Source organism: Bidens hawaiensis, unplaced genomic scaffold (genome assembly GCF_021521415.1).
Source record: "Bidens hawaiensis isolate Kalapana, Puna unplaced genomic scaffold, B.hawaiensis_p1.1 tig00017589_1, whole genome shotgun sequence".
NCBI lineage: Eukaryota > Viridiplantae > Streptophyta > Magnoliopsida > Asterales > Asteraceae > Bidens > Bidens hawaiensis.
The window spans coordinates 320,336-335,787 of record NW_027492664.1 but is presented as its reverse complement, the minus strand read 5'-3'; the positions used below and the strand labels follow the sequence as shown (position 1 = coordinate 335,787).

Sequence of the window (15,452 nt, the reverse complement as noted above, 5' to 3'; positions counted from 1 at the left end):
CTTCCTCTTCCGTGATTGTGCGGGTAGTACCGTCACTTGCACTTAGTAGGATGGCAAAACTTTACCCTTATCTGACCTGCGTGTAGGTTTTCCTTATCTTTTTTTTTTTTTTTTTTTAGGATAACCTTTGAACGTGGTAGATGATAGGTTGAAGTTTTGCTTCCTTGTTTGTGATTGTGCGGGTAAGACCGTCACTTGCACTTACAAGGATGGCTAAACTTTACTTACATCATACCTGCGTGTAGGTTTCCCTTATTTTTAACGTTGTGTTTATGCGGGTTTTGCCGCCTTCCACACGTAACGACTTACTTCTCCCCGTTTATGCGGTAAATACCGGCACCAGTGGGAAGTTCATAAGGATAAAGGCAAACACATTATGAAAGGAGAATCATTTCCATTAGAAGTGGCTCTAGGCCTTTACAAGTTTTGGAATTGATCTACATATAACATTTGCGTAATTGAGCTCCATTCCATGTTCTTGGGATGGGAGTGCCATCGAGCCTTTCGAGCCGGTATGCGCCCTTTCCCAGGACTTCTTTGATAATGTATGGCCCTTCCCAAACCGGGGCCAGCTTTCCCGGGCGCTCTTGGTTTGAAGCCTCGTTGTTACGCAGTATGTAGTCTCCTATTTTGAAGTTGCAGAGTTTTACCCGCGTGTTGTAGTACTTTTGCATTTGTCGTTTGTAGTTCTCTTCACGCACTGCGGCTAAGTCTCTGCGTTCCTCGGTTAGCATAAGATCCAACCGTCTTTCCGCATCATTGTCTTCTGGCTGAATCAAGACCCTTGGCGAGGGTAGACCAATTTTGACCGGGACCATGGCTTCAGTGCCATAAGTGAGGCTGAACGGGGTTTCTCCCGTACTGGCCTTCTTCAGCGTTCTGTTTGCCCAAAGGACGTGCGGAAGCTCGTCCACCCAGCCGGATCTGTGTTTTAAGAGTCTTTTCTTTATGCCATCTACGATGCTCTTGTTTGCTCTTTCCACCTCACCATTACCTTGCGGGTGTGCCACTGAGGTAAAGGTGTGGGTAATTTGAAGTTCTTTTAGCCACTGTTGTAGCTTCTTGTCAGCAAAGTTGGTGCCGTTATCGCTCACCAAATTCTGTGGAAGTCCAAAACGACAAATAATAAATTCCCAAATAAATTTTTTGATATGCTTCGCGGTTGTTTGGGCTAAAGGTTTTGCTTCTATCCACTTGGTGAAGTAGTCGATGGCTACCACTAGGAACTGAACATTTCCTGCTGCTGTAGGAAATGGGCCTGTCACATCGATGGCCCACTTCTGAAATGGCCATGAAGAAGTGACTGGAACCAGTTCATTCTTCGGGCGGTGCATGTTGGGTGCGTAAAGTTGGCAAGACTTGCATTTTCTGATGTATGCCAGTGCATCCGTATGCATCCCCGGCCAAAAGTATCCCGCGTTGTTTAGCTTGGCTACAACAGCGCGAGGACCTGCGTGTACTCCACAGATGCCTTCGTGTACTTCCCTTAGGAGGTAGTCGGCATCTTGGTTGTCCACGCATCTCAAGAGTGGGCCAAGAAAGTTACGTCTGTAAAGGATGTCGTTGACGAGCTGATAATTCAGTGCTTTACAGCGTAGTTTTCTTGCCTGTGTTTTTGACTCTGGTAGTGTTCCTGCTGCAAGGTAATTTATTATTGGTGTCATCCACGTTTCTGTACCGGTTTGGATGACACAAATTTCCTTGTGCGGGACTGATGGTGCTTCGAGGAGTTCAATGCGGATGTCCTTTCCCAAGTGGGTGAAGGCTAGTGACGCAAGCTTGCTTAACGCATCCGCAGATTTGTTTTCGCTGCGCTTGACGTGTATGACTTTACAATCACTAAAATCACGCATAAGGGTTTTTGCCTGGGCGAGGTACAGGGCCATTGTGTCGTTCACAGCCGTGTACGTCCCATTTATTTGGTTGGCCACCAGCATGGAATCCACGTGGGCTTCCAAGTTTTTCACTCCCATTTTACGCGCAATTCTCAAACCGGCCAAGAATGCTTCATATTCGGCTTCGTTATTCGTACTTGGAAAATCCAACCGAATAGCGTAAGTATATTCTTGGCCTGCTGGGTTGGTTAATTTTAACCCTGCGCCTGAACCCTCGTTATTGGCTGCTCCATCAGTGTAGAGTCGCCAGACATCATTGATGTCCTGTGCTGGGGAGGGTTGAGCCTCCTCCTGGCACTCTTTCTCCCGCGAAGCGGGGACTTCTGCAATAAAATCGGCCAGGACCTGGCCTTTTATGGCTGGTCTTGGCTTGTACTTAATTGCATATTCTCCCAATTCAATTGCCCATTTGGCTAGACGTCCCGATAATTCGGGTTTGCCTAGAACGTTTGAGAGTTTAAAGTTGGTGAGAATGGTGATTGGGTGGCCCTGGAAATATCGTCTTAACCTGCGTGAAGCGTGTATAAGTGCTAAGACCAATTTTTCGAGGGTAGAGTACCGGGTTTCTACGTCTGTTAGTACACGGCTAACATAATAGATTGGCATCTGGATGCCTTTTCGTTCTGTTAGCAGGACTGCCCCGGTTGCTCTATCTGTTGCGGAAAGGTATAGGATTAACTCCTCTCCCGCTTGTGGTGCTGTAAGTGTTGGGAGTTCGATCAAGCGTGACCGAATCTCCTGAAAAGCTGCTTCCGCTTCTGGTGTCCAGCGGAAGTGCGTTTTCTTTAAGCAGTTTCTCAATGTTGACACGAAAGGAAACGACCTATCCGCATGGTTTGCCAAAAAGCGATTAAGTGCGACTAGTCGTCCATTCAGTGTCTGAGCCTGTTTGATGGTGGTAGGTGATTCCATTTTAACAATGGCTTCGATCTTTTCAGGGTTCGCTCTGAAGCCATCTTTAGTAACAATGACTCCCAAGAACTTCCCTTCTTCCATCCCAAATGAACATTTGCTCGGGTTGAGCTTCATGTTTATCTTTCTAAGCGTGTTGAAAGTTTCTTCAATGTCTTTCAACATCGCTTCTGGCTCGGGGCTTTTGATGACCAAATCATCCATATAGACTTCCAAGTTTCTCCCGATTTGGGCATGAAACTCTTTGTCCATCAGTCGTTGGTACGTGGACCCTGCATTCTTAAGTCCGAATGGCATCATTTTATAACAAAATGTACCATCGGGCGTCCGAAATGCGGTTTTGTCCTGGTCATCTACGGCCATGTGGATTTGATGGTACCCCTTATACGCATCCAGGAAGCATTTAAGGCGAAATGGTGCCAACGAATCCACCTTAAGATCAATTTCTGGTAACGGATAACAATCTTTGGGGCATGCTTTGTTCAAATCTTTGAAATCTATGCACATGCGCCATTGTTTGTCATTCTTCGGTACCATTACGGGATTTGCAACCCATGTTTGATATCTACTAACGCGTATGATGCCTGCGTCAAGGAGTTCATTGACTTGGGTTCTACACGCGTTAGTTTGTTCAGGCCCCATTACTCTGCGCTTTTGTACGACTGGCGTGACAGCCGGATCGCACTTGAGCTTATGCTCCGCCTTACTTCGGGGTACACCAGTCATGTCAGCTGGTGCCCACGCAAAGATGTCAGCGTTTTTCTGCAGTAAGCGTTTGAGTAGGGTGCGGGTGGGATCAACGATTATTGGTCCAATGGTAACGGCCTGGTCGGGGTATTTGCCATTGAAGGCCCATTTTTCCGGTTCGGTGATGGTTGGTTTAGCCATCTTTGGTTTGGGTTTAGATGAGACAGATGCGATGCATACCTGGGGAATGCCAGTGATCATCGCCACACCCTCAGCTGTTGGCCATCCCATCATGCCGTGGACTGAAGATACCACGGCGTTGAACCTTGCCATCCCGTCTCTCCCGAAGAGGATGTCGTACGTGTGATGTGGCTTCCTCATCACGACAAAGTCCACATCCTCTGTGCGGGAGTGTTTTCCATCTGTAAGAGTGACGGGGAAAGATAGGATACCCAGGGGGGTTTCTGTACTGCCGTCAAACCCTTCCATTGAAGCGTAGACCGTTTCCAGGCGTTCTTTGTCTTCATCATCCAGCTTGTCAAAGAACTGCCTGTACATCACTGTTGACGAAGCGCCGTTGTCAACAAGAGTGCGGGAAGTGATGTAATGCCCCAGCTGGCTTTTGATGACGATGGGGCCTTCTTTGCTGGGGCCTCCTGGCACTCGCGGGAAGCGCACCTCAGCTTCCTTCCACGCGCATGGTTCTGTCATTCGTCTTTTTCTTCCTCCGACCTTGCCATGAACCATGTTGATGCTGATGTCGACGGGCTTTCGTCCGTTACCTCTGTACCGGTTGTCATTCCTTCCTCCCTTCCTGATTGATGCCACGAGATGTGCAAGTCGTCCATCCTTGACAAATGCTTCAACAATGTCTTTCAAGGATGTGCACTCTTCAGTACCATGACCCTTTGTCCCGTGGAAATCACAGGACTTGCTTTGATCCGCATTAGGTTTCTGCCGGATCAATGGGGCTTTTGGCCATGGCAATTTTTCCGTGGCAAATATCTCCGTGACGCTCTTCGTGAGTGGCGTCCACCGGTGTTTTCGGTTTGAAGGGTGTGTGTTGTCTCTTCCGCCAACAAGAGGGCGAGAGCTGGATGAGGTGTCAAAGTTTACCCTTGACTGCCAAATACCTAGCCTCCTCTTTTTGTTCTACCGGGCGGTCCTAACGTTCTCCCTTGTCCTCTACGTGTAGAGGTGTGTACTCTGGGGAAGATCCCTTCCCAGTTGCTTTTCCGTCTCGGCAAAGCGCTTTGCCGCCGTCATGATGGCATCCCAAGTTGATGGCATGCCATCCTTACCCGTCAATGTGCGGATAAGTTCTGGGTATTCGGCGCCTTGGATGAAGGCGGCGCGAACCAGATCCTCACTTATGTTGCCGAGACTTAGCTTTTTGGAGTTGAAGCGAGTGATGAAGTCTAGTAAAGATTCATCCTCCTCTCTCACGCAGTTGAGGATCGTCCACTGCTCTTCAGTGTACTTCCTCTGTTGGCTGAAGTGCTGGCTGAACTTGTTCTGAAAGTCCGCCCAGTCATATATGTGGTGGATCGGTAAACGATCGAACCATGCCCTGGCCGCTCCGACCAGAGTCATCTGGAACATGTAGCACCACGTGGGTTCCGTCCAGTTGCTGACGGTAGCCCCCGCAATGAACCTGTTCAAATGGTCGTCTGGGTCGGATAGACCATCGTAAGTGCCAATGTTGGACATCTGTTTGGCACTTCTCGGGGCGATTGCTTCCGCAATGTCCCTTGCGAATTTTGACTTTCCTGCATTTGTAGCAGTTGGTCTAAAGGTTTTGGAGAAGTCACGCGGGTTTCTCTCCGTGATTGGTTTAAAAGCTTCCCCAAAATTCCTTTTTGGTTGGACGTCCGTTTCCTTACGCTTCCCTTTCGCCTTATGGCGAGGGTTTGCGTCGGTATCGGACTCCAACTCATCTGAGTACTCACCGTCACTGCTCATATTGAGGTGTTGGCGAGTACTGCCGAACTCGTCAGCCTGTTGAGCTGAACGCAAGCGTTCATCCAATTCGGCTTGGAATTCTCTTTGCCATGCTTCGGCCCACGCCTTCACTTGATCTAGTGTTTGGCGAGGGGCCCTTGTTCGTTTTTCCAACTGGGTGTCGGTGAACCCCAGTGGAATATTTACTGCACTTGCCCCGGCTTTGGTAGTCGGGGTAGTGTTCGTAAGGATTGTATAACCGCCGGTATTCCCTCCAGTTGCTGGGGTTGTTACCGGGGTTTCTTGGTCGGTTACTGGCCTTTGGACCGGAGTAACGTTAACCATTTCTTCAGAAATTGTGAAAAAACTAAAATAGTTCTAGCTTTTATGCACGGATGGCGCCAATGAAGAAACACTAAGTGAACCCTGGACAGATTATAGATAATCTGGGGTTTAAGTAATGTTTCCCACGGATGAGGTCTAGCTGAGAAGGCTGTTCTTCAGGAGACCTGCAAAACAAACACCGTAAGCTCGTCACTGAGAAGGGGGGGTTCCTCCTTGTGACCACCCTCCGGCGTGAGAATCAGACTAGATTGCTCTGAATATAAGTGTATATTAGGAGATTGCTAGATAACTGGATAGCAGATGATCTTACCATTCCAAGATGTTGGAGTATTTATAGCCGAAGGTAGGTTTCCAAGCAGGTACAGCCGGCTGAATAGTATTCCTGTTCTACCAACAGTGGATTATGCACAGGCCATACTGGTTGGTGGATAAGTTACGACCAACAGTAACAAAGTCGGCTGCACTATTCCACCAACTGTAGATTATGCACGTCCCACCTACTGTGGATTATACGCAGGCCATGCTGGTTGGTGAATAGGTTACGGCCAACAGTAACACTATTCTACCAACTGTAGGCTACGTACGCCCGTCAGTAAGAGTTGGTGAGTAGGCAGCGGCTAATAGTGACAAACAGTACTAGAGGGTGCTCCTCCTCGTACTGTTGTCGGTGAGCTGTCACCCTGTGATTGGCTCATGGGTTGTTCTGGTCAGATCGTCTGTCATATCCATACCTTGGTAGGTATAGTACAAAAGATCTTTCAGAATCATACGGACTGGCTCATTTTGGCGGGATTGTTCCCGCCTTGCTCATTCCTTCATGTGACTACTGAAGTAGCTATTGCCTTGTGCGTGTAGCCCTGCTGTCTGCGGGTAGCCTTCCCTGATGGCTTGTATCCGCAACTGCGGGAACAGGCGGGGTACTTCACCATTGGGAGGCTTTCCATGCGTGTACAGCTTGCGTACTGCGCGTAAGATTCTATGAGCATGGTGGGTCCTGCGGGAGCAGAAGGCCTTTGCGCAGACGTCCCTATTCAAGGTGAGTCTTGAAGGAACAACTGGTCTCTGCTGGGACCTACCTCTTCAACAACCTTTTCCATTTCCATTCGTTGTGACGGAGAATCCATAGTGCATGATACACCAATCTTGACCAATGAAGCCACACATTCCTCTATTTTCGTTGCATTTGCTTTCTTATTTTGCATATAAGTTTCATCATCTAGATAAAGATTTAGAATGCTAATATCAACGACATCAGTTACATGGTCTGGCAAAGCCATAGAAGCAAATTTATGGAGGCTAAGGTCTTCACTAAATATGTTGTTAGTCGGCATTTTCCCGGTCATCATCTCTAGTACTAGTATTCCAAAACTGTAAACATCTCCACTACTCGTCATCTCATTCCCGAGACCATACTCTGTATCCATTGATTAGCAATAACGTCAAACAAAAGTAATACAATAACCAAATAATAACAATTTACGTGAATACGAAAATGTATTACCTGGAGCAGCATAACCAATTGTTCCTCTAATACTAGTTGAGCTGTTTTGATATGAAGTTGTTCCAAGAAACCGAGCTAAGCCGAAGTCTCCAACATGCGCCACCATATCATCATCAAGTAGAATGTTGCTAGGCTTCAAGTCACCATGAACAATTGGTGGTATGCAATGATTATGAAGATAATCAAGGGCAGATGCTACATCAATAAGAATATTTACCATTTGAAGAAGGTTCAATCTTGATGTACTTGTACTTGAATGCAACCAATCACGTAAACTCCTATTAGGCATAAACTCGTACACCAAAGCTTTAAAATCATTCCCTTGATAGTCAACACTTGAACATGAAGTTATTATCTTTAATAAATTTCGATGTCGAATGTTTCGCCATGCTTCACACTCCCTAAGAAAGCTTCTTTGAGCTCCACGGTTTTGAAGATTTAGAACTTTAATTGCAACAAATTTGTCACTGTCTTCATCAATGATTCCTTTATAAACATAACTAAACCCACCGGTTCCAATCAAACTGGCTTCAGAGAAGCCATTTGTAGCCTTAATAAGTTGATTGTATGAAACTCTTAAGAAATGTTTGCTCATTGATGATTGAGACAATTGGTTCTTGCTTTTCTTCTTACAATAAGCATATACTAAACACATGAGGGTCAAAAGTGTGGATGCAATTAAAATGCCAATCACAAAGAAAGGAAGCTTTTTTGTATGTTTCTTTGTCTTCTTGCATTTGGGTAATCCAAGTTCGTCAATGCCACCACAAAGCCTACCATTCCCTAAGACAGAGAAAGCGCTTGCATTCGTGAATAGTCCTAGCATTGGTACTTCACCTTCGAATTCATTATATGATAGGTTTATATACTTTAACCCAGACAATTGTTCTAAGAATTGAGGAATTTGGCCAGAAAAATTATTATATGAAATATCAAGTTCCACTAATCCTTGCAAGGAAATTAATGACGGTGGTAGTATACCTTGAAATTTGTTTCCTTTGAGGAACAAACTTGAAAGGCTAGCACAACGACTAAGGCTACTAGGAATGGTACCTGATAAATTGTTATTAGATAAATCTAGAGCAGTCAACATCTTGAGGTCTCCAACTTCGGTTGGAAGTGTACCAAACAGATTGTTATGAGAAAGATTCAAAATTTTGGATAGAGATGAAAGTTGAAGAAGTTCTATGGGTATTTTCCCATTAAGTTTGTTGTCATCGAGGTTTAACTCTAATAGATGATGACAATTTCCAAGGCTTGATGGAATTTCCCCTTCCAACTTGTTTGAAAATAACCAAAGTGTGATCATTAATGATAAGTTGCCCATGGTATTAGGAATTGTCCCTGAAAGTTGGTTTCTAGATAAATCCATAGCTTGTAGCCTATGAAGGTTATCAATTGTTGAGGGGATGTGTCCAGTGAATTGGTTTCCTCCTATTGACAACACTTCCAAACCAACAAGGTTGCCTATTGATCTTGGGAGATTCCCATATAATTGATTTTCATCTAAGACGAGATGAAGAAGCTGATCGGAAAAGTTACCTATTGATATAGGAAGCATTCCTTGAAACTTGCAATAAGAAAGATCCAAAGTCTTTAGTTTTGTGCAGTTTATCAAAGAATCAATAAAGTTCATTTCATCAGCTTCTTTGCTTCCAAAGAGATTACTATATAAGGATATAAAGTTAATATCTCTTAGTTTTGCAAAATCAATTATCAACTTCCCACTAAACTTGTTTATAGATAATTCAAGATCGCTTAATCTCGAACAATTAGAAATGGATGATGGAAGAGGTCCAGTTAGCTGGTTACCCCATAACTCAAGCAAAACAACATGTGGGAACATTGTACCTATGGCTAGAGGAAGACTGCCAATCAGTTGATTATCAGGCAAGCTAACATAAGCTAGGAGTGAGAGGTTATAAAATGAATGAGGGATGGTTCCAGATAACCCGCAAACACCACCATAAAACTCTTTCAAGTTTTTCCAATGACCTAAGGTGTTTGGTATGCTCCCACCAAGAGGATTTTGTTCAACAGAGAACATTTCCATTAATGAAATATTCCCCACGAAAGGTGGGATACCACCTGTTAACTTATTATATTGAAGTGAAAGAAAAGTAAGCTTGGAGAGGAAACTAATCTCTTTGGGTATGCTTCCGGTTAGCTCATTACGAGAAAGATGAACCTCTTCAAGGTTAGAACAATGAGGTATGTTAGCTGGAATCGTCCCGTTGAACTTGTTACGTCCAAGATATAGAAAACGTAGCCTAGGTAAACGACCGAGTTCATTAGGGATTGCTCCACGAAAGCTGTTGTTCTGAAGAGAAAGCTCACTGAGGAAACTGAGGTTACCTATGCTAGGAGACAAATAGCCTTCTAGACTTGCGACTCTAGTACTAGGTAAGTCACTCTTCTGTGTCGTTTCCCACATGTAACGCCAGTCCAATCACAAAAGTGAAGGGAATTGTTCCATGAGATTAGAGACCCATATGGATCTTTTGTGATCATCAACTTGATCTTGAGCAAAGCCTGGTGATCGGTCTCCATTCCTCCGTCATAGGAAGTTGAGATAGTGGTGGAAGTTAGAAATATAACAAGAAAGCAGGAAAGGAAATGAATAGCATGGGAGGATGATAAGAAAAGTTGCTGCTTTGAATTCATTTTTCAGAACAATTAAGTTGAAATCACAAAGGATTATCGTTGGCCTTTTATCCTCGATTTTTGAATGTTGGTGCCATTCACGGCATTCAATCTCATAATTTTATGTCGTCGTTTTCAATTCATATGTTTATGTCGTCGTTTTCAACATATCAAGTCTTCAACAACTCCTTTGGTTTATTCTCATATTAATATATATATAGAGTGGTATATGAATATGAGAGATTGAAAACTTGAACTACAGTATACATCTTGGATAAATATATTCCATGTCGTTGTTATCTAACTTACGATTTCAATAAATCCAAGCAAAACTGATCATTCAACTATTTTATCCTTTTAACATGTTCGCAAAATTACTTAAATAACGTTAGTCCTATATTAGACAAAGTAATTGTTTGAAAAAGTTTTGTTTAACTTCCGATTGTTTAATATATTTTGGCCGTCCGTTGAATTCGAAGTAACATTTTGTCCTTAATTAGTTATAATTTCTAACTTGCCGATCATCAAAAACTAAGCAGATCATGGATTGTAAGTTTGTAATTCAACACGTATTTTTAGTGGTGAATATATCTGGAAACTTGTTACTTTGATACGTTTATATGCACATATCAATATAGACGATTGCATTCAAATGTTGGATCATTCTAACATGAGCAGAAAATTATGTATATGTTGGAGAAAGTGTCCTTACATTCATCCAAGTAATTGTGATTACTTCCCAAATTAAAGGCAACACCAACCGCATGTTTATCTAATTTACATGTGATGTGATTACAAGTCGGTGTAGAGTTTGTGTTACCAATATGTTTAGTCTGATTTCCACTCTTACTTGACATGAGTACACGCACATAGTTCGTGACGTCCAACGCATTCTCACCACACAAACTTGCGGGAACTAAAAGGACGCCGTAGTTTTCCCGCGAATGCCACCTCAGCTCTCACTTCTCTCCTATTGATACTTGGCTTAATAACTTCTTTCTTTCTTCCTTCCCCTCCTTCCATGTACTACCTAAAATAATTTTCATTAATTATTAATTTTCTACTAAAGGTGCACAAAACGAGAATTTTGTAGGAACCGGTTATGGGTATAGTCGGGCATTTGACCGCGTTTTCCGGGTTTTTTTTGGGTTTCGAGTAGGGTTGGGCCGGGAAAATGTGGAACCAGTTCCAACGAGTCCGAGTCGGGTCCAGTTCCGGGTACAAATAAGGGGAGAAACTCAATACCAGCCCTTACCCGTGAGTTAGATACTCCGGGTCAGATCCAAAACCAGGTATTTTGTGCACCTCTATTTCTTATTACTATTGTTAATTACATAATTTGTTGGGCTCAATCAGTAGGGTGGAGCATGTCTAATTCTAGCCCAGTAAGGCCCAAGGTAAGATTTAAGATATCTTTTAAAACCCTAAGTCGGAGTATAAAGCCGACACATTCACCATACTCATAAACCACGCAATGGGTGGTCAGCAGTTGTTCGTAGTAAGCTTTGTAACATGTTTTTATGGTTTTGTTTCAAAATTAATTTAATGTTGAATATGATGAGAGTTATTGTCGCCCCAGTCTTATGAGCTTTGTTACATAACATTTGCTCTATGCTGATAGACATATTTATAATCTGATTCATTTTAGTATTTTTTTTTTTACTTTTATAAGTTTTGATTTGCAAAAGATTGGCGTGATGATTTATTTACCCAATTATATCTGCACCGTTGGATGATGATCTTTAATACATGCACTACCATCTGATCTCTCTCTTTTGCAAATCAGTCTGTTAATAATTTACTGATTTTTTTTATTAAAAAGTGTAATTGTTTTTTGCAATCTATGATGTAAATATTAATAATAATTTACCCTGATGTTTTACTGTGATTAACATAAATTTATCACCATATTTCGAATGAGATTGCATAATATATATTTTAATTAAAAATTTTGGTAATGCTCTATGGTATCTGATGCCTTGGCATCTCGTTTTTATGGCAGTTTTGGGACACAATTTGCTGTTGTTTTCTAAATCTTACTGTTATTTATTTCTGTTCACATTTGTTTTTCATTACATAGTAGATTATGAATTTTATTGCGAATATCTTTTAGTAATTTTGAAGGGCGGTGATGAGAAACTAGGAAAGTCATGCACCACTCTGATTAGTATTCTTTGTGATTGACAAACTTTCTCCATACCCATAGTATTTACTGAGCCCTTATTTGTTACATTCTTCTTTTATCAGTATTTTTTGATCAACCAATCAAGTCCTAGCCACCCGTGTACCCTTTTTGGCAAAATGCCATACACCTTTTGGGATTCTAAACTTCTGATTTTAGCAAAAATTTTGACATGAGCTAGACTATTACCGGCAACCTTTATTAGAGAGTTTTTAGGGTACCGCCAGACGCTTATCGGTTGTTACTTAACATCATAACAGAAGCTTATTTAGAATACCCCAACACTAAATTATGAAATAATTATTTGGGATTAGGTTTGAAAAATTCTTATTGGATTTTTCTAATAAGTCATTTTGAAAATCTATGATTTAAGGTTTTTGGAAAACTGTTATTTTAACTAATTTTGTTTTTTGATAACAACAATAGGACAATAAGTATTTTTCAAACTCATCTCTAAACATTAAGTCATTTATAATCTTTACAACTCATAGGGGGCTTTTGACGATCTCTGTTCATTAAAGCTTGGTTTAGTTGTGATCTTTTTGTTACAACTGTTAGTGACTTTTACAATCTTGGTTTATTAAGCTTGTTTTAGTTGTAAATTTGTAACTAACATGTAGCAGCTAATTTCAAAGTCGTTTGGACACTAAGTGCCTTATTACAAGTGCTTTCAAATGGCTTAAAATCTATTAATAGCTTCAACAAAATTGTGTTGCAACAATAAAAGATAAGCTTAACAAATGAAAGTTAAGGGCGTTCATTCTTTTCAAATCAAAAATCAAACTAAAAAAACACTGCATTATGTTTCTTTTTTTAATTAAATAATATATTTTTTATTTAACCATTTATATTTCAACTTTTTAAATTTATAGAAAAATTATTGTGTTTTCTTTCATAATTTCTCCGTCTTCTACTCATGCCACTTTAAATCGAAGCTTCACTTACAAAATATGATGGATAGGAAGTGAATATCTAAAACTTGAATTTCAAATATCTTAAAAGCATCCATCCTTTCGTTATCCTAACCTTGATGAAGAATCTCAACATTGTTGTTCTTTGTTCTCTGTCTTTACACGCATGTTTAATTACCTTGTGTTTTGCTTGCTGATTTCCCTCCAACTACCACTGTCTCGCATCTCACTTGTTCTCACACCCAACCGTGATAAATTTGTGAGCGTTTTGGACCAACTGTCTTTTTGGTCATACTTCACTAAGTCATACCACACAATCTTGTAGATCACACGTGCATTTTGTTGTAATAAGAATGTTGTGTCGTTGCCGCGACTGTTGAACGCAGGAACTAGTTTGATTGTAGGTAGAAACTCCGCTTTGTGGAGGTCGTACCACTGATGACCCCTGCCATCTAGGTTGTACAATCAAAACAGTTGCATATGTAATATAGTTATATTTTAGTGAAAAATATATTAGTGTTTACTTTGTATATAAACTTTAAATGAAATAACTTTAATACGATTTGATTTAATGTTATCATGTCATCAATGAACTATGTTAGTATTTTGCTAAAAATAAGAGAAAAGATGGATATGTTTTGTGAGTTTTACTTAGTCCAAAAAGTATAACATATTGCGCCTCTCTTCCGGCCAAAACGGATAAATTTACGCTACGATTATACAAATTTTTGGCCGAATATCGGAAAATATACACTACTAAGCGGAAAAACAGGGGGAGAAATATACCCTAGTGAAGTTGCGCCCCTGGGTGAAAATAAGCAATCCTAAACACCCCCTAAGTTGTGACAACTGCCCGAATCCGACCCGACCCAGGTACCCGTTTCTCTGATCCGTTTCTTTTTATGATTTAAAGTTTATTATTAATCTTTGTAAATTTAACTGAGTAAATTAAATATATTTATTTTTATTTGTTCATTCCCGCCTCTTTCTCTTCCCCTTTCTTTCCGCCGTCCCGCCTTCCTTTCTTGTCGTCCCGCCTCTTTGTCTTGTCGCCGTCCCGCCCTCCTGCTTAACCCTTAAGCCTTGATTCCCTCTTTTTCTTCTAACTCTTTGCTTGTCCTTTGTTCCTTCCCGCCTAAGGTTGTCTGCGCAGCTCCACGCGCCAGACTCCCTTACAAGGAATCCTGCGTGAAGACCACCTGTACAGCGATTCGCGAGACGAACTCTTCTCGCAGCGCGCTAAGAATTGTAATTCTTCTCGCAGCGCGCTAAGAATCGTAGTTCATCCCTCGACGCGCGAAGAATTATAGTTCTTCCCGCGGCGCGCTAGGAATTTTAGTTCCTCCCGCGGCGCGCTAAGAAATGTGATTCTTCCCGCGACGCGTTAAGGTTGGTTCTGTCTGCCTTCGCGCTCGCGCACTTTTGCCTTAGCTCCTTAGCCTCCTCGCGCTAAACCTTTTGAGTTTTCTTCTGTTTAATCTAGCCGTTGCTTTTGAGTTGTCTTATCTTTTGAGCTGTTGACCTAATCTGCTTTATGTCTGAAAAGTTACTTTCGGCGCAGCATGCGCACCAACCCCATTGGTTGACAGATAAAGTGACTGACATTATCTTTTGAGGATCTGCTTTTGCCATGCTTAACCTGTACCTTTTTCTGTCTCCGCCCATGCTTTTTACTGTTCCCTGACAGCTTTCCCCTTTGCTTTTCCTCTTTTCCTGCTGCCATATCTTTTGAGATCTTTTACTTTTTGCTTTTGATATCTTTTGTTATCTTTTGAGATCTTGCTTTTGGAATCTTTTTGCTGTTATCTTTTCTTTTACTTTTGGAGATCTTTTCTAGGGTTTATGTCCCCTAGGGTTTGCCTATAAATATAATACTATTTTCTTAACACTTCACACACTACACTTATTATCTCTTCCTCCCTCTTGCTCTCTGCCGTTGTCCTCCTGCCGCCTCCTCTCTTGCCTCCGTCTTCCTCCTTGTTCTTTCTGCTTTTCCGGTAATATATTATATATAATAATTTACTTATTAATTATGCTAACTTATTACCTAGACCTAAAACCGATCATTAAAACAATAATCTTATTTATAGGTTAACTTGTGCTTGTTTAAAGTTGGTTCTTGCTTTATCTATCACCGCATCGTTTATCATGTGAGTTATCTCGTATCTAATCCCTTTTTATTTTTAAATGCTTTGGGATGTTCATGTGTTCATACAAAACTGAGTCTTAAACTGTTTATGAAATTTTAGTCGCGCAGTATCCCATGTGTTGAGGACGTTTACTTGGCTGTTTATTTGTATGTGTATCATTAACCGCTTTGTTCGGCCTATTCCGCAGTTCCGTTGGTACCATTAGTTGAACACGGGAGACCTATCGTTTACGGTTTTCTTTGTTTACACTTGCACAGATGTTTTCTCGTTTTTATGCTCAATTGG

The 15,452-nt window shown here is 41.7% G+C and overlaps 3 non-coding genes and 1 pseudogene across 4 annotated transcripts; 3 read left to right on the top strand and 1 right to left on the bottom strand.

The window, feature by feature from the left end:
* Positions 1-6,811: 6,811 nt before the first annotated feature.
* Positions 6,812-10,072, bottom strand: LOC143554339 (receptor kinase-like protein Xa21 pseudogene; annotated as a pseudogene). Its single transcript, XR_013138994.1, has 2 exons — positions 7,282-10,072; positions 6,812-7,194 (listed from the first exon to the last, which is right to left on the bottom strand). The product of XR_013138994.1 is annotated as a receptor kinase-like protein Xa21 pseudogene (transcript).
* Positions 10,073-11,474: 1,402 nt separating this feature from the next.
* On the top strand, positions 11,475-11,565 carry LOC143554342 (small nucleolar RNA U31b). Its single transcript, XR_013138997.1, has one exon. It is a non-coding gene; the product is annotated as a small nucleolar RNA U31b (small nucleolar RNA).
* A 46-nt stretch (positions 11,566-11,611) lies between these two features.
* Positions 11,612-11,695, top strand: LOC143554340 (small nucleolar RNA Z195/SNORD33/SNORD32 family). Its single transcript, XR_013138995.1, has one exon. It is a non-coding gene; the product is annotated as a small nucleolar RNA Z195/SNORD33/SNORD32 family (small nucleolar RNA).
* Positions 11,696-12,047: 352 nt separating this feature from the next.
* Positions 12,048-12,144, top strand: LOC143554341 (small nucleolar RNA Z221/R21b). The gene has a single exon (XR_013138996.1). It is a non-coding gene; the product is annotated as a small nucleolar RNA Z221/R21b (small nucleolar RNA).
* The last annotated feature ends 3,308 nt before the right edge of the window (positions 12,145-15,452 follow it).